At 42.9% G+C, this 24544-nt stretch overlaps 1 long non-coding RNA gene across 1 annotated transcript; it reads right to left on the reverse strand.

Annotated features, from left to right (window-relative positions):
• Positions 1 to 4761: 4761 nt before the first annotated feature.
• Positions 4762 to 20065, reverse strand: LOC144587001 (uncharacterized). Its single transcript, XR_013542121.1, has 2 exons — positions 7044 to 20065; positions 4762 to 5630 (listed from the first exon to the last, which is right to left on the reverse strand). It is a non-coding gene; the product is annotated as an uncharacterized LOC144587001 (long non-coding RNA).
• Between the last annotated feature and the right edge of the window lie 4479 nt (positions 20066 to 24544).

The following is a 24544-nucleotide window of genomic DNA, read 5'->3' on the forward strand; positions in this document are numbered from 1 at the left end:
TGCTCGTGTCAAAGTACCTCTGGAAAACACTCAAAGGATATGAAATTTATGTGAGGAAAAATACCCAGTTTTCTTTAGAGCAAAATAACAAATGCTAATTAAATAATTCACCTTGAAGGACTTTCCAGAAAAAAAGGAGGAGGAGGAGACAGTATATCATTAGTTCTTTCTCATGATTCTTTCCACAAATTGGAGAAGATGGTGAGTTAAGGGTGCCAGCAGGTCTTTTTAAGGTTAATGAACATTCAGAAGAATATCATATTTGAGAGGGAGGAGAATTGCTGGATGGAGAAAGCAAGCCAAAATCCAGCAATGTTGATAAGCAGAACAAGTACATGATTTGCTATTGAAGACATTACAAAAAGAATGGAGGACAGTTTCCAAGATGGTCACTTTTCGTTTGTTTAACAAACGAAAAGGCATGTATGGATGGTGGTACACTTCCTCAAGCCATATGGAGTTACAGTGGGGTCTCTACTTAAGAACTTAATCCGTATTGGAAGGTGGTTCTCAAGTGGAAAAGTTCTTATGTAGAATCTGCATTTCCCATAGGAATGCATTGAAAACCATTTAATCTGTATCTGCTCTTTTCCGTCCATAGTAACTAATGGGAAGCTGCTATTCCGCCTTCTACCACTAGAGGGGGATATTTTTTTCTTTTTTCTTTCCCTTAGGTCAGGGAACAGTGTTAAAAGCACTTCTGACGAAGCTAATTTTGAAGCAATGGACTGAAAACCAATTAATCTGTTCTGGCTGTTTTTTTGTTATGTAGAGGTGCGTTCGTACATTGAAGCATTAGTTCCCATAGGAACTAATGCAAAGCTGGTTAATACGTACTCTACCACTAGGGGGAGAACTTTTTTTTAACCTAAGATGACCTAAGGTTAAAAAAAGAGCAGGAAAGTTTTTTTTCCTGTTCTTATCTTGGATTTTTGTTCTCAAGTAGAAGCAAAATTTAGCAAATGGAGCTGTTCTTAAGTGGAATTGTTCTTAAGTAGGGACGTTCTTAAGTAGAGACCCCACTGTATTTACTTCTCAGATATTGTTCAGCTGTGTAAACTCATAAGGGAGGGGTAACATCAGAGGCCTTGATTCCCTCCATGTTCAATAAGGCACAATGTTGTAACAAATCACGGTCTCTTCCCTGCAAAATGTACAAATGGATCAGGTATTCTAGAAACAAATCAGCTGTAATACTTGACCAGTGTATAATGTTCAATGTCATATCATGTCCACTATTCAGCCAGCCTTGAGAAGGGTGGAAAGATCAAAAGAAGGAGAAAGTTAGATCGTGTCTGGGGATCCTGCAGTTACTGGTCTATTGCCTACAACTAACAACGCTGCACTATTGAATGAGACCCATATCTTCCTGTAGGTCCTCCATAACAACTTGGAACACTGTGCAGAAAACAAAGGCTTAAAATAAGTCTTTCCACCCTGCTTGCTTTCAACATCTCACATGATGAACAGAAAATGTTCCCAAAATATATGTATATTTTGCATGCCTCTGTACATTTTTGGACAATTTGGGCTGGTCTATAAGGTATCACAGTATGGAGTTTGGCATTTATTTTGCACAACTATCATTGCTTTGCTTTGCTTTATTTTATTTTATTTTACCCTGTTTCTCTGAAAATAAGACCTAAAGTGAAAATAAGCCCTAATATGATTTTTCAGGATGCTAGTATAAGTCCTACCCTCAAAATAAGCCCCAGTTAAGTGAAACCCATTGTGCAGCAACCAAAAGAAGATGACATGACTGTATTTGAATAAATGTAGATGGTTGTACATGAAAAAAAATAAAACATCACCTGAAAATAAGCCCTAATGCATTCTTTGGAGCAAAAAATTAATATAGGACCCTATCTTATTTTTGGGGAAACATGATATTTTATAATCTAAGCCACTACGTATGGCAGGAGACCAAAAGCAACAACTCTGCAGATCAGTAGGTACTGTTGCGACAACTACACTGTCATCTCCAACTGATGAAATTCTAATCTGCTTTGAATTTTTTTTAAAGTAAAAAGTGGTACTAAAATGCCCTTAAATAAATAAAAGAAAGAAACACAAAGAGATATCAGGAGGACTACTGCCAATGGTTGAGTGAGGCTAAGGCACACAGAGTGGAAAGTGCTTAGGTGATATGTTTGCCCACCAGGAACTAATGAGATTGCTTCAGCTGTTATCCTTTATTCATCTCCATTCCAGTGTTTTTCAGGCAATAAAAACCATAAGAGACTATGATGTTGGCCACCATTTCCATTAATGCAACACATGTTGCAAAAGCAGGCAAGAGGAGAAGAGCAGCTGCTTCTCCTTGGGATGGCCATTGTCTCCTCCCAGCAGGGCTCCTGGACTTTTTGAGAGCTCCCAGCTGATAGTCATGCTGCAGATGCAGGGTTACGCTGATAGAGTGTAGCATAACTATAGGATCGCCAGTCATATGTTTAGAATCCCATATTGCCTCACCCACCACCACTGAGCTGGCTTTTAGAGACACTTCAGTCTCAGTTTTATTCAAGAAGCATTTTTTTCCTCTTTCACACTGGTATGTGAACATGGCAAAAGTTAAAGTAGTTTATTGTCTGCAGTTGTTTTCTTTTAAAAAAAAAACTTTTTTCCTTAATACTAAGATCACTCCTTCTCTTGGGGATTATGTCAGAAAGAGAAAGAACATATTGAAAGGTCTGTGCTGAAAAGAATCTTTTACCTCAGCCTACAAATTGTTCATTAGATCGTGCCATTAAGAATACTTCTGTTGCTATTGAGAAAAAAGCCTGTGTAGGAAGTATTCAAAGGTTTGTTTTGTCATTGTTGTGACACACTGTGAAGCTTTCAGGTGCTTTTTTTAATATTTGCCTGCATTGAATGAAACTGTTGTTCATTAGCTCCATTCCCAGCTTTTCATTTCCCAGCTTCTTCACAACTTGATTAATGAATGTAGGTAGTTGCGGTTATATTTAAACAAAAAGGTACTGTATTGATTTGAAAGTGTATCCAGTGGGACTTTGACTAAGTTTGCTTTGTATGTCAACAGACATTTATCTGAGAAGGAGGAACAGAACCATCTGTTTAAGACACAGAGGAGTTCTCTAAGTGTGTATCCCGGGTGGAATGGGGCGGCGAGGGCTTGGCGGTAGTTGCCGAGACAGGTTTAGAAGTGCAAAAGCAAGCAATAAGCAAGAACCCAGAAAAATCACTTCGGGTCTTGAGAGGGGGTTGAAATCAGCCCCATGGGCCCCTAGTAGGTTATAGTTTCTGGGGCCTTAATAGCCGGGGGGGGGGGGGGGGGAGAGAGACGTCAGGTGCCTAGAAGTGAACTGGCTGATGAGTGCCACCTTGTGAGGGGGAGAGGGCAAGGCAGAGGACAGGATGAAAGATGAAGCCTGGGAGGGTTCAGGGCTTCCTTGGGGGAAAACTGGAAGGAGAGACAGAGTCTTTGGAAGAAGAGGAGGCATGGGGAGGGGTCACTGGGGCTTGGGACTCCAGGAGGCAGCTGTACCTCTGACGCAGCATCCACACTACCCAACAGGAGCGGCGGCCCCTGCTCAGCCCCAGCGGTGGCCCTGGCAGTGAAAACTTCAATGCAAGAGGCCAAGGGGGTTCCAGGAGGAATAGTGGAGTGGCCACACATGACTCCCACCCAATTATGCCAGCCGTTTGGGACTCATCCTTCCATCCTGCTTTCAGAGACCAGGACTCTCTCCAGGCATCTTATGGCTTTCACTGGGGACTCCATTGAAAAGGCATCCCCTGGCGGGGTTAGTGCCAGGAACTCAAACCTCTAGGAAGCTCCCAGAGGGAGAAAAGGACAGTGTTCCTCTTTATGTTGGTTTCTCAGTTGCAATAAAATTTGTTCTTGCCTCTTCTCACAAAACCTGGAGCCCATGGAGTTCTTGCCGGGAGACTTGGCTGCTGTCGGCACCACAGGAGGAGGGCCAGGCAGCACTGACAGGCCCGCAAACCCAGTATGTTAAGAGATATAACTGTATGCAGGGCCAGCGCAGCCGTTAGCCAGGTTGAGGCAGTCATCTTAGGAGACAAAGTGCTGGGGACAGTGGAGGAGGTCCCACTGTGCCCTACTCTCCACCTCTTGATCAGATTGTCATGGACGTCCCACCTCCACATTGTACCCACTTCTAGGCAGGCTATGTGAATCATATCTGGCCCTGAGGGCCGGGAATTCTTTGACAAAGCATCCCACTCCATAATTGCTCTGCCTCAAGGACCTTTGGAGCTAAGGCATTATGCACACAGGTAGCCAAGAAACAGCCATTTTGTGGTGGCAGAGGCATGGCTAAGTGAAATAAGTGAAATAAATTGCTGCTGCCGCCACCATCACCTTTGCTGTTGCTGCTGTTGTTCTGGCAGTGAGTGAAGATGAGTCATCAGTTCTCTCCCCACCTCAGATGGCAAGGGAGCCGTAACTACATTGTGAGGAGTCCAGTGAGGGTAAAAGAGAGGGGGGCTTTCTTCTGTGCCACAACCCTAACACAACAGTAGTCTCTGGTATTACTAAGTTAATTTTCAGTATTTTCAAACCCTCAGAGAATTCTCTGTTCCAAAATGAGAATGAGACAGTAAATACTTCTCTCCCCCCCCCCCCGGGTTTCCTGGTGCATTTTATCCTGTCACTTGTCCAGTGGAAGGGTCTCTAAAAACAAAAGCTTATTTTCCTTTTGAGAAGCAAAGTGTATGCATGCACAAGCAACACTCACACAGCCAGTACTGAAGGAGTGGCTGATAGATCAAAAAGAGTCAAGTCAAGTTTAAGTTTATTATATTGGCTAAAAGCTGTCACAATTGATTGAGATACAAATATAATCAAGTAAAATTATGATAAAATCACAGACATGTAAAATAGTAAGTGGCCTATTCACAGGAGGAAAGATTTTAAAAGGAGGGGACAGAAAATCAAGGGGATACGTGTCGGTGCCCCTTCATATCTGGAAGTCCCCTGCACAATTGATCATGATGGCTCTCAGGAAATTAACGCGGATATTTCTAGCCACTTTTGCAAACAGCACTGTTCTGTATGTAACATATGGATCAAAAAGTGGCCAACAACTCATTCAATGCTTTTAATCCCTAATCCACACAAACCAAGCCTGATAATAACCACTGTTTGATAATAGAATATACTACCTCATGTTGGAGATTTACTTACAGCCTTGCATGCTGTCTATAGTTTGAGTGATGAATCATCATAATCATCATGTCAAGTCAGTTCTCACTTATGATGACCCTTTTCGGAGTTTTGCAGGCAGGGAATGCTCAGAAGTGGTTTACCATTCCCTTTTTCTAGGGGTGCCCTGGGATTGTGCAGCTTGCCCCAGGTTACAGGTCTTCTTCCAGGAGGCACAGGGGGGAATCAAACTCTCAACCTGTGTGGCTCCATAGCCAGGTACCTAAACTGCTAAGAGGTACCTTTCTGGGTTACAATAACTGTATATTCATCCAGAAGCAAGCAATCATTCCTTCCAGCTTTTCAAATTCAAAGAGAACCTTATCTCTCTGCTGAGTGTTCTGTCCTTCTCTTTTGTCAGTTGGCGGCAGTTGTTTGCTGCTGTTGATCTGTTCGGTTGGTTGCTAGTATGTGTGCAGCGCAGAAAGCAGTATACACAACTCTGTAATTTGAAGCAACTGTAAGTAAATAAACTTTTTAATTTTTTTCTCCTACAAATTTAGAGTGAGTTATTGAGATTTTAAGTGCCAGTTAATGAGAAAGGGATGGGCTCTTGGGAACTTGAAGTTATTCTCCTCTGTGGATCTCTCTACTTCTGCTGTGCAGCAAAAGAGAATTTTACCAGAAATTCAAAACTGATATGATATTACTTTAACTAGAAATTGAGTCTAGGGACCTGGATTTAAATTACAGCTCAGGCATAAAATCTGTTTTGTTTTGTTTTTGTTTTTGGTTATAGCATTGGATAAGTCCATTTCTTGCTCGTAGCCTAGACCAGTGGTCCCCAGCCTTGGGCCTCCAGATGTTCTTGAACTTCAACTCCCAGAAATCCTGGCCAGCAGAGGTGGTGGTGAAGGTTTCTAGGAGTTGTAGTCCAAGAACATCTGGAGGCCCAAGGTTGGGGACCACTGGCCTAGACTATCACAAAGATGCTTGCTTGGAGGAAGGGTTTACCATTAAGTTATGTAACTCTTTGGGGAGCTGCCTGTTGTAACTAAATTGCCAATTATGTAAAATTATCAAGCTGAGGTTTCCTTTCCATGGTTATATTGTGGGAACAAATTTATTATTCCAAAAAACAAATCAGAGTAAGCATGTCCTCAAAGCCTATGCAGAACCCAGCTTTGCCAAGAGGCAAGTGAAGCTGCAAAGGTCAATAAACACGCATGGGAAGGGATCAGCCATCAAGAGAGAGAGTGCTGCGGGGGGGGGGGGGGTCAAAGGAGATTGCCAAACAGGATAAGCAGTGACATAGGTCTGGAAAGAAACTGGGACATTGTGAGCAAAGGTGACTCTCGCACTCCCATGACTTTTCCCACCTGACATGGCTCTCACACCCTCAGCTTTATAAACAGGAAAGCCAAAGTGTGAACAAAACTGGAACAAAGAGACTGTGTGTATCACATAACTTTTCCAAGATGCTTTGGGATATCTGAAATGCATTGTTGCAGCCTTAGGACAAATAAATTAACCAGGGACAAAGAGTGGCGGAAAATGAAGTAGCCCTAAATATATTAAGCATATCAATATGTTTGCAAATGATGCTGATTTGCTTTGTAGAATTAGCATATGAAAGTATTTGGAACAGGAGAAGTTTACAACTGTGGAACAATTAATTACTGTATTAATATTTTTAACGATCACTTCATTTTAATGTAATTATTCATTACTTATCAAGGTAAAACAAAGGCTAAATTAATAAGTTTAAAAACAGTTTAGAAACAAGAACAACAGAAAGAAGAACAAGACCCACTGTTAAAAGACTTTTCCTGATTAGTTGATCAGTGGTCAGTGGCATACTTAAAAACGGTTGTGCCTGCTGGCAGGAGGATAGTAGAGAGGGGGGCCATCCTACCTTCCTTAGGAAGACTCTTTCATGTGTCTTCACCAAATGTGCCTGGGAAAGTGGTGGGAAGAAAGAAAAACCCTCCTGAAGATCTTAAGACTGGGGCAGGCTTTAACTTTCAGATTGGGAGTGGGAGAGAGAGAGAGAGAGTCGGAGGGAGGGAGACCAGTGTGAATGCATGAAACACTCTTTGAGCTCATTTCACGAAATGGAAAGTGTTGTTGATTTCCACAGTGTTGGCATCAAAGCCTGGCCTCAGAAACAGGATGCAAGTGGCGTTTATTTGAGGCACAGGTGGGCAGAAGCAGAAGATGAACAAACACCATAAATGAGAGGAGATCAGGCATCATATCTGAGAGCTGAAGACAAAAGGTCAGAAATACAGGCAAAATCTGAGCCAGAAAATTAAATTTCAAGGAAGAGCCAGGAGAGACAAAAGCAGGCCAAGGGCACAAGCAAAAGCAGTTGCCAGGAAAAGGAAGAAAAAGGGTAGATGGAATCCTCCATCTTAAGACAAATTTCACTGACTTGTGAGCTTGCTAGCCTCTTGTCTTTGGAGAGTTTGCTGACAGTATCTAAGCTGTGCAGTCAGTCTTTGGAATGTAACTGCAGCCTACAGGCTCTCCTCCTGAGGAGCAGGGTGACCTTTCCCAACTGGATGCCCCTCAGAAGCATGAGAATATAATTCCCATAATCCTCTAAAAGGTAGCCAAATGGTCTGGGGCAGAAACAAAGTTCAGAAGTGTAAAATACTTTCATTAGCAACACTAAAATATCACAAATACCGTTAAAAGAATTCTCCAGAACTTTTCACCAGGCTAAATGGCATGTTATTTCAGGCAGTAATACAGAACTTCACTGGGCATGAAAGACACTTTAACGTTCCCTCAGAAAGTTACAACTACACTCCTCAGGGCTCCCTTCTCCCCCCCCCCCAACACTTCCCATTGAAGGGAAAAATGACATTTAACTTGGTATCCATGTCCTTAGAAGTTTCCAAGGGATGCAATAGGCCGTTTACAAGCTGCTCCCCCTCCAAAATAGTCTTTTTTTAAACATAGTAATGAGCAAAAAGAGGGGCCTCAGAGATCCAGGGAAGACTGGGGAAGCTCCACCAGTACTCACACCAGGGGGGGGGCACATTTTACCCAACCTCAAGGTAGAGGACGTGGGTAAACAAACCCCCAGATCCAGCCAAAATCACTACTCTAAAAAATATATGTTTTGCAATCATTAAAAGGCATTGTACTTCAGTAAGCGTTCGATTCCCCCAAACCTGCAATTCAGCTTCACCTGGCTTCCCTCCCCCAATGCAACACCTACATTTAATCTCCAGCTTTGCTGATAGACAGCTATGTGACTCTGTGCTTCTCCTGTATGCTGACTCAGGAGCCAGTGTGCTTTGACAAAGGCCGTGCGCAACCCTCTAGGGGTTACAGCTTGCATTTTGGTTCACAGAGGGAAGAACAACCCTTACACATGCAAACTGATACCTTAAAACATCTTTTCTGACACCCACACACTCAATGATTATACCATTAACCTAAGTTTTTTTGTTTTGTTTTTGTTTTTGTTTTGTTTTGTTTTGCTTTTTTTTTTGGTGTTTCTTCCTTTGTCTCTTAATTTTCTACCACGCAACCCAATGAAAAATCATGGAAGGCCATCTGGTAGAACAATAGGTGGAAAATTTGCTCATCTTTCTCAGAATTCTCAAAGCTGGTGGTGCTAAATATAAGCCAGAATCGGAGCGGAATTGTCAGAGGCTGTGGCTGCAGACCATCTTTTGCTCAACATTTTATCCTCACTATTTTAGCATGCCCACTCTATTTGCCTATGTCTCTACGTGTGATCCGTCTACCAGCAAAAAAGACCTAACCAGTCTCCAGCCAATTTCCTTTCTTTTGTTTTCTTTTAAATTAAAATGACAAAACCCTGGGTGTACGAAACATTGGATGTAATTTCAATTGCTCATATTACACTAGAGTAAGGAGAGCTAACAAGGGCTATCTTAGCCCTTTTTATTTCTTCTTTCTTTGTTTATATTTTCTGAGGCTAAATTGACACTGTGTGGAGTGAAAGCATAAGGTTCGGTCATGGTATTTGTGCTGCATCAGTTGATTCCATTAATCTTTGAACAGTAGCGCAGGTGGCCAGGAGGGTATACCCTGCAGTCAGCATGCTCATTAGGGCTTTAGATGCAAGTGCAGGAAAGGCAGCCTTAGAACATAATAAACCGTTCCTGCTTATCCTCTTGAAATTGCTTCCTTTGTGGGAAGATTTTATTGTCATGACTCAGCTACTGTGACAGATGATGGAGTCCACAGGATTTCAGTCCTGGAGTGAGAAGTCTGCTCTAAATATGCAAGCATGCCTTTTGACTATGGATGCTTTGTCCTAATGACAATCAGTACAAGGCCTTTTAAATGGGTAGATTGTCTGCAGGTGGCTGCTTACTGGATCTCTTCAAGAAATCTCAGAGAACTTATTTTACAATAACAACCACATCTAGAACAATAATGGTACATGTATGGTGAGTGGAAACACAATGCTGGGTGGGAGAATGAATGGGAGTACAAACTGAAGCTAAATGAAGCAATCATGCATTCCCAGTGAGCAAAGCTTGGAAAAGTTACTTGAAGTCAACAGCTCCCAGAATTCAGCATGGTCACTGTAGTTGTATTGTCCCAAGGTAACTTCTCCCAGCAAAATCAGGGATGGAAACTGAGTGGGTAGGTAGAGACTGTGGACCTCTTCCTCAGCTCAGACTCCTTCCAGTTTCAAACTGCCATCCACACAACGAAGATTTTAGGGGCAGACTTTTCTTAAGAGAAATATTTCAAATTCCTGAAGTTTGTCTCGGGGTACAATTACACAGCAAGGGAAATGTGAATTCAGTCACATTTATTTGCTGTGAAGTTGCACTGGAGAACTTGCATTTTTCTGGGTCTTTTTGCCTTAATTGGTGACAGAGGGAGAGAGGAGGAAAGCCTTGTTTGCAGCTTGTTTGCAGCTCTATTATAGCCCTGCAGGAGGCATGGTTAAAAGGGAACTTCCTAATGAGTTGTAAATAAGGCTTACTTTCGCTTATCTCCTCCTCTTGGTATCTTTTTTTGGGGTGGGCGTCTAGGTGCCCTAGCACAACAGAGCTGGCACTAAGCTGTTTTTTTTTAAAAAGGGAAAAGAAAAGTCTTGGCAATGGAGAGATGCATTGCTCACCATTCCTATGAGTTTGCACAGGTTTAGCAGCTTTTCTGCATTAGTTCAAGCAATCACACCACCAATGAACCAATGGCAATGGATCTGGTGTTTTATTTTAAGAAGAAGAAGCTCCTGAAGTGGAGGCAAAAACTACAGATTGGAGGGGTAAAAACTATAGACTGCTTTGCATTTTCATTTTGAGTCATGCAGTTTTTTTAAAAAAAATGCAAATCAGTCCATTCTAATCCTGCAGCAATTCCCAAAGTTTTTACCAATGTGATCACAACCTCAGAAGAGTCCAAAACCTCAAAAAAAAAAAAAAAAAACCTTCCTTCTACAGATGGCACTATTCCAATGTTGTACCTATATAGTCAACCCTACTCAGCCATTATGTTAATGGAGAAGCTGAATGAGGGATGGTGATGATGGTGCACAAGTAGCCACTCACCTATACTTCCACCCCATCTAGATGTCTGTCATACCCTTAATGAAACAAAACTGAATGTGATTGGGCACCCTGCCTTATCAACAGAACTTCACAGGTTCATGCTAATCTTGTGAAGATCTGAGTTGCTTCCAGGTAGGGTGTGGATATGGCGGGTGGGTCTTACATGAAAAGCATAACACTCAAATAGGGCTCATGTTAAAGCATGGACTGCAAGGTGAGAGTCCTGGTTAGAACGAACCACTGTACAGGTAACAGGTAAAGCCATAGCTCCTCTGCTTCTTTAAAAACAGGCGCATCATGCAAGTAAACACAGATCAGCTGAAGCAAACAGCACAGAAGCAAATCCATGTCAGCTATAAGGCTGTTGAACCCAAATACAGGAGTGCCTCATGGTGCTGCTGCCTCCTCAAATCTGGGGTTCTCCCTCTGGCTCCAGTCATAAATTACTTATGCTGAACTAGCCACAAGTGAGTAGGAGGAAAGAGGGAAAGGAAAAGGAGAGGATGACATATTACTTACATGTCTGCAAAGACTTATAAATCTCAAACCATGGAGATACAGTCAGAGGTCAACGTCACACACACATACACAAACACACAAACAGGCATCTTTGCAGTACACAGTCATATGACTGCTTTGTTGCTTTTGACATAAAACAGATTTCAATCTGTTTTCCCATTGTGGGAAAATGTCTGGCACTATGGGGTCAAATTCAACTTTTTTCAGACCAATTCAGCTAAAAAGCAGTTGATGGGTGAACTTGTCAGGAATGCTTTTAAAAAGCATGATAGAAAACATGAGAGCAGTTGGTTTAGAAAATTTGTTTCTTGTTGAGTTCTCCTTGTGAACATCCTTCATCTTCTGGTGCCACTTTCTATTCTGATTTTCCCCACTTTGATGCTGTGAAGCTAGGTGCAACACGCCAGGTTGAAGAAGGGAGCTTCTGACAATGTAAGAAGGGCTTTCAGAACAGCTGCAGTGCGACCTTTTCCTTTTCTGTCTTCTATCTGCTTCACATAATGCAAGGCACAATTTAGATAAAAATACAAGAAAACAAACAAAGCAAATCCATCTGTTCTTCATCTAATCGATCCTGTCTAGAAGGCGAAGCAGCAACTTTGTCTGTGCTCTTTAAATTCTGATTATACAAATGTACAGCAAATGCCACCGTGTTTACCTGTTGATTCCTGCCATCCTCCCCCAGCAATTCTAAAGATCATTTGCAAATTAAATTCTTTTAAAAAGAGAGAAAGAAGGAAGGAGAATATGTGTGAGTTAAACAGAACAGCATCCAACTGTCCAATGTTTTAATGTTTAACAGCCTACGCAAACCATTGCTCCCAACCATGGGTCTCCTAGTGTTCTTGGACTGCAGCTCCCAGAAGCCTTCTGCACTAGCTGTGCTGGCCAGAATTTCTGGGCATTGTAGTCCAAGAACATCTGAGGACCTATGGTTGGGAACCACTGATGTAGATCAAAGCAATGGCATTTCCAAAAAAAAATCTGGAGTACATGTGCTTTCTTTGGGATCCAGAAAAGTAAGCATGGCAAATGTCTAGACCTACCCAGTGTAGTTTATGAGCACACAGTGATTTTGAAGTGGTAGCCGAACTTAATAAAGTTACCATTTTTTATACACAGACTTTAATGACTATCTTCTTTGGGCAGTACATTCTCTTCTTATCCCATTATATGTTCAAGATTTGAGTCTTTGCTCTAGTTATCTTTGTCAAGAAAAGCTATAAAGCTCAGAGGACAATCACTAGGAGCAGAGCTGTCTCAGTAGCAATGCCCATCCTGCGGGATGTTCTTCCATAGGTGAGAAGACAGGTCCATTGTAATTAATGGGGCAGAAGACTGCAGCCAACGGTGAGTGGAGCCAGAAGTGACAGATGCAACCAACACTAAAGGAGTAGCTTCATATACTTTACCAGGCAGGCCAGTAAACACAAACATTCAGATCCTGTTCCACCCACCCACCCACTCACTCACATTTAACCCACAACTGAGCTGAGGAGCAGAAAAATGCACCTGATCTCCAGATTAGAAACGTTGCTACCTGCCCCTGCTTCCATCTATGCCCCACTGCAGCAGGACCACTGATTTATTCCTTCATGTTTGTTCTCTCCTTTTCTGACTCCCTCCCAGACTCACATTAGATATAACAAGGTCAGGAAGTCAGCAGCAGGGAACACAAGTGGGTCTTTCTCTCTCATCTGCTCTGATAAGCAGACAAGAATGGGCTGATTGGAAGGAAGGCTGAGCCTGAAGGGGGGCAAGGCCGCCTTCTCTCTAAATAAATAGATCAGCCATCACTGGACAGGCCTTCTGGTTTTTGTTTTGTTTCGTTTAGTTTTAGGTGGTAACAAAGATGTGGCTGTTTTAGAAAGCTTTTCATTGAGATGCAACCTAAGGCTTTCTCAGAAAGGTGAAAAATTCCACTTCTTTTTCTCCTGGTTCATCCCTGTTTGTCATGAAAGAGCACAGGGCCTACTGTGATTTGCATCCAACTGGGATTTGGTATATATTTATTCATAATCAGTATGGATAGTTCCTCATTAAAGGGGAAAAATTACTTCCATTTCCTAGATTTGTTCTCCCACAGAGAGAGAGAGGGGGGAGCTAAATAGTCATATTTCTACATTCAAGGAGCACAAAATAGGGGAGGAAGAGGAAAAGAAGGAGCAGTCCCAAAGTCTGTACTTTTCGCACGCACGCACGCACGCACGCACACGCGCGCGCGCGCACACACACAGACACACACACACACACACACACAAAAACTTTCTGTGAATTAATTTCATGCTAATTGATTGCAGATTGAAAGCTTTATACTGGAAAGTTCTGATCATATAAATGTTTGACCAGGGTCAGCCTTGAGCCAGCTACCTGAGCCCATTGGGATCAAACTCAGATCATGAGCAAAGGCTTGACTGCAGCACTGCAGTTTAACCACTCCACCCCAAGGCTCCTGTGAGCAGGGTAAGCACAAACAGTGTCGGCATCCTTCAGTCTCGAAAGACTATGGGAACATGCTCTGTATAGAGATCTTGGAACAGCATCTAGTGCAGCTGAGAAGGCCAATTTGACAGTGACACTCCCTTCCACATTGAGGACAAATACAATCTGTCTCTTGTCCAGCTCCCTGATTTTGCTGGTTTTGGGGTTGCCTCTTTGCCTCAGCCTACTGAACAAGTGTCTCTTCAGATTGGGAGAGGCCACGCTGTACTACCTGCCTCCAGGCTGAACGCTCAGATCTCAAAGTTTCCCAACTGTTGAGGTCCATTCCTAAGGCCTTCAGATCCTGCTTGCAGATATCCTTGTATCACAGCTGAGGTCTCCTTGTGCGGCACTTTCCTTGCACTAATTCTCCATACAGGAGATCTTTTGGAATCCAACCATCAGCCATTCTCACGACATGCCCGAGCCAATGTAGACATTGCTGTTTCAGTAATATGCCCTTCATTTCCTCATGAAAGGACCTGATGATGTCAAGGAGTTGAGGTAGACATCCAATCTTGGGAAGTATTTTAAAAACGCCATCCCTACTAACCAAATCAAAGGCCTTTGTAAGATCTATGAAGGCCACAAAGAGTGGCTGTTGTTGTTCCTTACATTTCTCCTGCAACTGTCTGAGGGAAAATACCATGTCAGTGGTGGATCTATTAGCTCGAAATCCACACTGTGATTCTGGATAGACTCTGCTGGCACTTGAAGCCTCTTTAGCACAACACAGGCAAGTAGCTTCCCTACAACGCTGAGAAGAGAGATGCCACGGTAGTTATTGCAGTCACCCTTGTCACCTTTGTTCATGTACAATGTGACAATGTTTGCATCCTTCATGTCCTGTGGTAAACCACCTTCCCTCCAGCAAAGACAATAGATTTCATACAGCTCGGTGGTGATTGTCTCTTTACAGCACTTCAGCACTTCAACAGGGATGTTATCCTTCCCAGGTGCCTTGCCGGAGGCAAGAGAATCCAAGGCTGCTTTTATTTCTGCTAAAGTTGGTTTGCTGTGCAACTCTTCCAAGACAGGCAAGCACTCAATGTTATTTAATGCCTTTTCGGTTAATGCCTCTCTAGAATACAGTGATGCCTCGCTTAACGAGTGCCTCATTTAACAACAAATCCGCATAGCGACGGATTTTTTGTGATCGTTTTTGCGATCGCATAACGATGTTTCTAATGGTAAAAATCGCTTTGCGACGATCAGTAAGCTGTTTCGCTTACCGATTTTCGCATAGCGATGTTTTAAAAACAGCTAATCAGCAGTTCCAAAATGGCCACCAGAAAAAAATGGCCGCCCGCTGTGTTTTCGCGCTGCTTCCTCACATACCGGGCAGTGAAAATGGCAGCCGTATGGAGGATTTTCGCTTAAAGGTGAATTTTAAGTACAGAGGAGTGCATTAAACGGGGTTTAATGCATTCCTATGGGCTTTTTCTTTTCACATAGCGACGAATCCGGATAGCGACAATTTTTCTGGAACGGATTATCGTCGCTATGCGGGGCACCACTGTACAGCTCAAAGTAGTGCTGCACCCGGCGTTCCATCTGCTGTTCTCGGTTCTGGGTGATCATGCCTGTAGCAGACTTCAAAGGAGCATATTTCTTCTGTATAGGACCTAAAGCCTGCTTGATACTGTCATACATTCCCTTGATGTTACCTGTGTCCGCCGCTGTTTGTATCTGAGAGCAGAGCTGTAGCCAATAATCGTTAGAATATCTGGCAGTCTGTTGGACTTGGCTATGAGCAGCTCGAAGAGCCTGCAAGTTGTACTCACTGGGACAGGCTTTGTATGCTTCTAGACCTCTCCTCTTTTCCTCGATGGCTGGCATCAACTCCTCCAAATGGGCTTCAGACCAGTCTGCCGTCTTTTTGGTCTTCTTGCCGAATGTGGACAAGGTGGAGTTATAAACAGCATTCTTGAAATGTTCCCATCATTCAGGTGCATTTGCACCCACCGGGCCTAGAAGAGGTTCCTCAAGTGCTTCAGCCAATGCATTTGCTCATTTGCTCAAGCACAAACACAAGACTTCTAATAGCTAGGCAGCAATTCCCCTGGGAGGGAGGGGGAAGAGGTGGTAGTAGCTCCTTCTTTCTTCTCTCCTCCACTTGCCTGCATCCACAGCACACTCACTTCTTGCTCTGCCATGTGAATAATGTTTGGCTTTGAGCATCCTGAGGACTATGACGTTGGCAGGAGGAACGGCCCTAAAAAAATTGCCTGTACACCACTACTGTTTCCCACAGTGCTTTAGCTCCAATGTCTTGGGGGACAGCATTATTCACCTAGTCAACTGGGAAGTGGCTGATTTGGTGGGCAAACTGGACTGTTTCTGGACATAAGTACCACATCCAGAATGTCTCACCAATTTAAATAGCTGCATTTCGCCTTGTTCTTGCATCTTGGTTGCTCCTGTGATCATAATTGTTTTGCAATTAGATGTACCATCAGTTTAATTTCCAGATCCCGTTGCGATTATTCACTCGCTGTGTTTAAAGGACACATCATTCTGAGTTATGTTCAGACAAGACAAGATTTTGACGTCAGAGTGGCTGCAATGAGAATTGATGGCAAACACTCTGCCTGGCTGTCAGTCTTCCTCAGGGCAGCCTTGTGACCCCTTTAATCAAACAGCTCAGAGCAAAATTAAAGCACAGTATTAGATTCCCAAATCATCAGGCAACTTGTGTCAAGGCAGTATTTTCCAGAAAACCCAGACAACCATCTTTTTTCTATGTCATTCTGCACATTTCCCCTTTTTAAACATTTTTAAAAGGCTATCCATATCACTCTGTTGGAGCAGACACTGCAAAGACTCTTTTGACATTTGCTATCATAAAATACGCCCACTTCGTCAGATGCATTAAATCGTACCATGTATACATATCACACAGACACGGTATCACCCATCCACATTGGAATACTTTGTCTTCTGTGTTCTGTGATCACCACTACACTGTTACTCTGATCAACTAAAGAAGGCAGATGCCAAAATATCTTGCCCTGATATTCAAATATTCTTGTTCTCTTAGTCGTTCTAATAAATCTATGTTTTAAACAATTAACTGCATCTTTCTGAGATCCATTACAAACGTCTGCAGAACTTAAAAACTGACTCTCTCCACATGTGTAGGATTTACGGCTGTGGGATGCAGGGTGTAAGATACAATGTAAGAGGGGAAAGAAATGCAGAAAGGACTGACAGTGATCATTACATCATTATCAGTGGCCACTCACAAACCCTTGCTGGTAACACAGATGGTCTTAAAGTGGCAAGACAACACATCCTCTGTATTAATGCAGGAGGAAAAGCACTTGTCCCTGTGGAAGCCACAGTCCAATTCTTTTTCCTTTGTCCCTCATAACAATCTTCTTTAAACAAGGCAAGGCCATGAAGGCTTAAAGGAAGACTTATTAAAAGGATGGGAGTGGTGAGAAATTAGAGGTGACGTTTCTTTTGTTTGGTTTTTTAAAAATCGTTAATTGATTTCCCCCCACCCTCCCCATATTCATCTCAAAAGCAAGCATCAAAGCAGGGGCAGGAAGATGACTACCTTCCCCTGGTTTATAAGCCTCCTCCTCAACATATTCATCTTCTCAGACTGCTCTGAAAAGCTGTAGCTTAGACATAGGGAGTCAAACAATGCCCATCAGGGCCATCTTGTCCAGGTGCCTTCAATGCGAGTTGCTCTCTCTCTCTCTCTCTCTCTCTCTCTCTCTCTCTCTCTCAAACATATACACATACACACAATGAAGCTGTTTTTTCACAGATAGCAGATGCTTCCTGACGGATGACCTTGAATGTATCACTATTGACTCTGTCTACAGCAATATTTCCCCCTTAGCCGAGTGTGTGTATCTTTCTGCAGCTGTTTGCCCTGGACGCCTGTGGATAGGAACTGAAGCCAAGGCACCTACCTGTGTTGGCCCATTGAGTTCTATAGGAGAGAGAGATTGTCCATGAAAGGAACGGAAGGAAGGGGGAACCCTGGGAATACTTTGCTTGCTTGCTTGCTTGTTTGCTTGCCTGCCTGCCTGCCTGCCTGCCTGCCTGCTTGCTTGCTTGCTTACAACTACTGACCCTGGCCCACAGGGGCATAATTAATGTGATCAAAATTGCAACATTACTAACCCAAAATATAAAATAAACCTAAAAGCATCAGCAAATCAAGATCAATATCCAATTTATGGATCCATGAGAATGTCAAAGAGGTAAGCTGTTTCTGAAGACCTCTTCAAACAATACAGTTTTTGCTCATTTCCTAAAGGCCAGATGGGAGGGAGATTACAAAGGCTCCATGAAATCCTTTTCAGCCCCTTCTGTAACTATGTGCTGATAGCATTGCTCATTAAAGCAAGAGATTTTCCACTACTGTGTCAATTTCCACTGACCTAGCAGGAAACTCCCAGCATTATTATTACTATTATGATGAATCATATAACATTTTGTTTACTACTACAGATATTGTTCTCATAACGGGACTCTATTTGGGGAAGGCATGCACTGTGGGCTGTGGAGCTGTCTAATTTCTTGCAGCACACCTTCCTTTTCTGTATAGCCATAGGATTTACCCTGGCAAAAGGCTGGCTACCTATATTTGTGTTGGCAAAGTATTCTGACCTCTGTTAGGAACCATCCTAGTGCGTAAGGTTGTGGTGGCTGCTCTCCTAAATGACTGGGAAATAGTCAGAACTTAGAAGGGTTACTATTTGAACTGCAACTTCCAGAATCCCTGAACACACTGGCTATGTTGGCAAGGAAAGTTTAAGAACTGTAGTTCAAGAAAGTAACTTTTTTCCGGCTTTGGCTATAATGTTGGTTCAGCTCATGTCCTATTGTCTGTCTGTCTGTCTGTCTGTCTGTCTGTTTGTTTAATATGCCACCTTTCTCCCAATAAGGGGATTCAACTCAAACTTATTATTATGTGTCCTGAACTTTGGAATGATCGAAAACAGATCCTGCCCCTCTTCTATATGACTACCTTTCAAATATTGGAAAAGTGCTGTCATATCTCCCCTCAGTCATCTTTTCTAAAAGTTAAACATGCCCAGTTATGATATGAAGCCATCTCCAATGTTGCTAGGAGCTCTACTAGAATGCCATGCTACTTCCCCTTTCCCCACCACTAGTATGTTTTTGAAATTTACTGAGGAAGTAAAAAAAATCCAGCTGATATGCCAGTCTTGATGGCTATCTTGGAACCACAAGTCTGTAGGGTTATTGTGCTCAACAATGTTGTCCCTACCTCCATTAATGATTTTTACATGTTACCTCTACTCAAACTGTTTTCACAACACTACCTGATGGAGCATTTGGGTTACTAAAATCTGTCTACCATTTCCATGTCTTGTGCCCACTCTTGCATATATCCTGCCATTTTGAAGATACACAAGCTTACACATACAGAGGCCCAGACAGATAGCTGGACCAATAGGCAGACACACATCTGCATGCACATGTGTGTGAGAGAGTACCTTCTTTCTGATCTTTGTCAAATATAAAACTAGCTGTAAAATCAGAATTCTAGTATTTGCATTAATTGAAATGGTATTTCTCTTCTTTTTAAGCTGATAAATAAAGCAGGAATGTGTGGGATGGCCATTAACATGCCTCACTCAAACCAAACCAATAAGAATAGATGCAACCTACCAACTGTTAGAGCAGCTTTGCAAAAAGCTGGGGCTATATAGTCATCTTTGTAAATCATGCCATATGTTTCTAAATGCAATAAACCTGCTCAGTTTGTTCTTTGTTTGTTTGTTTTGCTTTCCAGAACACAAGGCAAAACTGAACTATTATATCTAAAGAGGGAATAAGTGGTGTCAATGCAGCATTTCGGCTGTTGTTGTGAATTGTAAAATAATTCAGTTCAGATTAGAGATAGGGACAAATTTTTTTAAATGGCAGTTCGTTTTGAGCCTCTGTTCGTCAAGGTTAACGGATTAACGAATACAAATATATGAATGTTCTTCGAGGAATCGATGGATCAATCTGTCAATGTGTCTGTAATTTAAACAGCTATAACACTGGCTCCCAACCACTTAGAGACACCAGATTTGCAGGGCAGCTTCCTCAAATGCTTTTCTACACCTCCTGAAAGTTTGATGAACATTGGATCATGAACCTCTGAGTTATATAGTCACAAAGAGGACCCCCCCCAGGAAAGCTCCCCCCAGATACTTAGAATCCAGAATCACAACAGAGCTTTCTATGTCTTTCCCCAACATGCTTGCCAACTTTGATGAAGATTGAATATCGGACATCCGAGTTATTCACCCAGAAATTGGGGGGCCCAGGAGAGTTTACCACACAGCAGAGAAGCCCATTCTGCCTACCGGCTGCCGATCAACTGATCAGAAGCCGATAGGCAGCCGCCACCCCCCCCCCCAGCCAGCCTCCTCCCACACCTCCTTCCTTTCCCTACCTTAGCCCCACTCCCACCGACACCCCCTTACCTTAATAGCTGCTCCATTAGGCCTCCACAGCCAGAGCTTGTAAAAAGGGAGACTGGCTGCCCTTTGCAAAGATGGCAGCTGCGGCTTCATTTAGATTAAGGAAGCTGCAGCTGCTATGTTTACAAAGGGCAGCCTGAATTCCCTTAAGGCAGGCTAAGGCCTTGGCAGCAGCAATTAAGAGGGTGTCAGTGGGGGTGGGGTGGGGTGGCATGGGGCCTAAGGTAGGGAAAGGAACGGGGTGTGGGTAGGCTGTGGTACTGGGTGGCTGTGGGGGTGTGGCTGCCTTTCTGCTGCCAATCAGCTGATCGGCAGCTAGTAGGCAGAATGGGCGGTGTTTTTTTGTTTTGTTTTTTGTTTGAATGTGAAGGACAAATAAAAATGGGTAAATATTCATCCCTTCGTATTCGTGGGGGCTCTAGAACCCACAAATACAGATCGATGAATGTTTAACAAATCGGCTATATTTGTTGGAAAAACCGACCTGTTTTTATATTCATCCCTATCTCTAGTTCAGATATAACCGGACTTTATTCTGGGGAAAGCAGAACATAATAACAATATAGGCTAGTTCAGTGATGGCGAACCTATGGCACGCATTCCACAGCTGGCACACGAAGCCCTTTCTTCTGGCATGCAACAAACTTTTTGAAGTGGCTGCAGCTGGGACTCCTTTTCTCTTCCTGTTCTGGGTCCTTTAACTTCCTGTCCGTCCCCATGGCAAAAATCCAATAATCCAATAATCCAAAAATCAAAAATTAAAAAGAACCAAAAAAATCAGTCAGTAGAGTACCAGGCAGTACTGTACAGTACCAGGCAATAACAGGCAGTACCAGGCAGTCTGAAGACTCTCTCCCTATCCACTCTCTAACCGCTTGGACAAGCAATGTTGCAGACAAGCATCCTCTTCGCTGGCCAACTAAATGTTCAAATTTGAACTGAATGTCCAAATTTTGCACTTTCCCCGCCGCTCCCACATTTTTTTTCATTTGTATGTTGAAGCTCCATTCCCAAGTAGAAGCAATTTTTTGCTAACAGAGCTGTTCATACGTTGGATCATTCGTAGATAGGGATGTTCGTAATTAGAGGTTGTGCTGTACTTGAAAATTGTCATAAGAATCCCCCAGAAACTTCTCCATCATTTTACAAGGAACAAATACATACAGTGGTGCCTCGCTTGACAACGTTAATTCGTTCCAGTGAAATCGCTGTAGAGCGAAAATGTCATCAAGTGAAATAAAAAAGCACATTGAAATGCACTGAAAACCGTTCAGTGCGTTCCAATGGGCTGAATACCTGCTCATCCAGTGAAGATCCTCCATATGGTGGCCATTTTCTGGTGCCTGTTAAGCAAAAAATGCCTCCTAAAAACAACAGTTAGCCATTTTTGAGCAGCTGGCAGCCATTTTGAAAACCCAACGATCAGCTGTTTGGATCGTCGTAATGCGAAGAATCGGTTCCCGAAGCAGGGAACTGATCATCGCAAAGTGAAAAAAAACCATTAAAACATCATTTTGCGATCGCAATTGCGATCGCAAAAACATCATTGTGAAGCAGATTTGTCATTATATGGGGTAATCATTAAGCGGGGCCCGACTGTATTACTGTTTTTAACCTACCAGCAAGGATGGCACAGTCTTCTAGGGTACTTCCTAAAAATAAAATTGATATGCTCTTGTATCCAAAGAAACTAAAATGTTACGGGTATAGGTAATGTTGTTAACTTTGGTCTCGTTATTTCCCAAATAGATAACTAGGAATAGGATGTTTTGGGGTGAGAATTCCAGACCATCCAGTGTTCTTCCACTGTATTTCTTCTGCTAGCCCAGCTTCTCACCCTTGGCTGGTCATGTAGGGCAGGCCTGGGTTTGGCCATCGCATCCGTCACCAATGACAATGGCCTCAATGATGATGAATGAGAGGGCAAGGAGGTGAGTGACTCTCTAAAAAATCATCCTTAGCTGCTATAAGGGTAATGCCAGTGACATCTAGAGAGGGGTGGGCCGACATGAATTTGTATGCCCAGAGCTACAATGCTGAGTATCTTAGGTCCTGACAGAGCACAGTTTTATAAATAATGTTATAACAGTTTAGGGGGTGTGTGAATAAATGAAAAAGCAAAAGTCCATCAGTAGCATGAACAGATGCTCCTCTGAGGTCAATGCCTCAAGAACTGTGTCTCTGTCTTTCAGTCCCTCCCTCTGTGTGTGTGTGCGCGCGCGCTCGCACATGCAAGAGCATTCAGACTCCCTTGTCCTACCAATCATCCTTATTTCTTTCTAGTCATACAAATTACAAATTTGCTCCCATGTCCTATCAGACAGTATTTCAAAAGGAGGGAGAATCACAGGCAAAAACAAGAAAAAAGGAGAAAGCAACCAAGTAAGCTACAAGGTTACGCTTTCCTTTTAACACCACCTCCACCAAAAATCTTTTCAAATGTATTTTACTGTCCTGCCTCTATTCAGCGTGTGAGTTGTTTTCACCATGGTTTTCAGGATCTTTGTTGTTTTTTTTCCTAGAGGCTTTACAGCAGCAGCTGTGATAATTACAAGACAAACTGTCATAGGAATTTGGCATTTATCTGTTTGCCTTAATTTCGTTTTTACTACTTCTCTCCTTCCACATAGCAAGGCATAGATTGAGGCCATAAACTGCCAACTTGTGTATCTTGCAAAGCTACTGGTTTCCTGACATGCGAGATGATTTACATTTCCAATCAAATGGACAGAAAAATGAAACGTTTAGCACAACTCACAGAAGCAGTAACAGTTCCCGAGTGGATTAGATTTCTTTTCTAATCTTTACAAATCCACTATTAAATACTAGATTAAAGTCTGTAAAAGAGTTTTCTGCACAGTCCAAAATTACATTAAGTTAGCAGCATTAGTTCCTATATTGCAATGGATGCACAGAATGTTTCATCTTCTGTTTGCCGTCCAATATATTTGTTATCAGTTCCTGTGATAAATCATGCTCTACAGGGTGATATTATGATCATGCTTATTTTCATGAAACAAGCTGTTAGCAGCACTTGTGAATCAGAAGAAAGGAGAAATAAAGAGTGAAAGCCTCCACTTGTAGCATAATTTCTGTTTCCTGAAATTCTAAAGTTTAGCTAACTAGAACACATTGAGATTGATAACTGCTGGGCAAAGGAGCAGATGAGACCATTGTTTTATGGCTTTCAAAGGAAGGGCCATGACCGAAGCCTACAATATTCCCATCTTCCCCTAATTAGAGCACATGAGGGATAGGTGTGTTTATCTGTCTCCCAATTCCTCCCAAATGGGCAAAAGCCAAAAATCAACTATACAATCACTGGGCCTCTGCTAGAATCAAGACCCTAACTTTCAAAACAAAGTGGCAAACAACAGACGTATGAGGATTTTTAAGAGTGTTTACCTTAAAAAGGATTCCATGGGAGTATTCACAGATTTCATCAAGCATCTGAAAGAGAGCTTTCAGCTAAGCAGCCGTATTTGGTTGCTAACAGGAAAAGGGGGCAGGGAGGAGACCACTAGATAATTAAATGCAACCTTGAGTCTTTAGCTCATCACTGAAGAACAAAAATAATAACCATGTGGCCTTAAACTTGGAGGAGGAAGAGGAAAGACACACAATCCCAATAGGTGTTGCTGACTATTCACTTGCTGTGTCTTGTTAATTGGCATAGGTGCTCATTTTATTGCAGTAACAACAAGAAACAATGGGAAATCGACATGAGGACAAATAAAAAATGAATTGCAATATTTATTAAAAATCACTGAATTGTTAAATATTCATCCCTTCATATTCGTCAATTCCAAAGACCCCCAATAAATACAAAGGGATAAATATTTGTCCATTTTTATTCATTTCCCATAGGAAGAGAGGGAAGGCTAGCCTTCCCACTCTGCTGATGGCCTTCCCATTCTGCTTATGGGCCCGCCAATCAGCTGATCAACAGGCCCATAGCCAGCCATCCAGCCCCACAGCCTGTCACCCACCCCCTTCCCCTCCCTCCCTTAGCTGCTGCTGCCATCTGCTGCCACCCGACACCACAGCCATCCATTGCTGCCTGCTACAGTAGTCTTCGCAGCTACAGCCTTGCTTAAGGGAATCTGGGCTGCCCTTTGCAAACATGGTGGCTGCAGGTTCCTTTAGGGAAGGGATGCCGCAGTCACCATCTTTGTGAAGGGCACCCAGATTCCCTTAAGACAGGCCATGGCGGCTGAGGTCACCACAGTGAGCAATGGTGGATGGCAGCAGCAGAGACCGCCGTGGCACAAGCCACCGTGGATGGCAGCAGCAGCGATACCAGTATGGACTGTGGGGATGGGTGATGGCAGACAATGTAGGGAGGCAACAGGGGTAGTGGGAAGGAGGAAGGGGGAAGGGTGTGTGGGTGGGGGGGTCAGCTT

This window comes from Pogona vitticeps, chromosome 2, assembly GCF_051106095.1.
Source record: "Pogona vitticeps strain Pit_001003342236 chromosome 2, PviZW2.1, whole genome shotgun sequence".
NCBI classification, from domain to species: Eukaryota; Metazoa; Chordata; class Lepidosauria; order Squamata; family Agamidae; genus Pogona; species Pogona vitticeps.